General features: G+C 64.6%; 1 protein-coding gene across 1 annotated transcript in view; it reads left to right on the top strand.

Moving 5' to 3' along the window:
- The window catches only part of LOC105822100 (urocanate hydratase-like), a gene marked incomplete at its 3' end in the record, with an annotated part of 40,795 nt that overhangs the window by 27,152 nt on the left and 13,214 nt on the right, over positions 1–429 (top strand). The window lies entirely within an intron of this gene.

A 429-nucleotide genomic window follows, 5' to 3' on the forward strand; every position in this document is an offset into this window, starting at 1 on the left:
AGAGCCCCAGCCCCTTTGAACATCAACACCCCTGGAGAGGGTCCCCCGGTGTCCCCATTGGAGCCCAGCTCGGACAGAGCCGTCCCCCGCCCCCCGACCTCACCGTGAGGGTCTCGGCAGCCTTGACTGTGAATCTCATCCCTGTAGCTGGGCCCACGAGGGACCGACCCAAAACAGAGAAGCGAGACAGATACCAGGGAATAGGTCCCTACGGGGCAAGGGAACACCGGACCTCCCCGTGTCTGTGGACTGCCAGGCCAGCTCTGGGACGGGGTCTCAGGTGGCTTCCACTCATGCACGGGCCTCAGACCCGCTCCGATCTAGAGTGACTGGCGTCAGCCTCGCTCACAGCAGCCTCCGACTCCTGGGCTCAAGCGATCCTCCTGCCTCAGCCTCCCGAGTAGCTGGGACTACAGGCATGCGCCACCA

Source organism: Propithecus coquereli, unplaced genomic scaffold (genome assembly GCF_000956105.1).
Source record: "Propithecus coquereli isolate 6110/MARCELLA unplaced genomic scaffold, Pcoq_1.0 Scaffold596, whole genome shotgun sequence".
In the NCBI taxonomy this organism is placed as follows: Eukaryota; Metazoa; Chordata; class Mammalia; order Primates; family Indriidae; genus Propithecus; species Propithecus coquereli.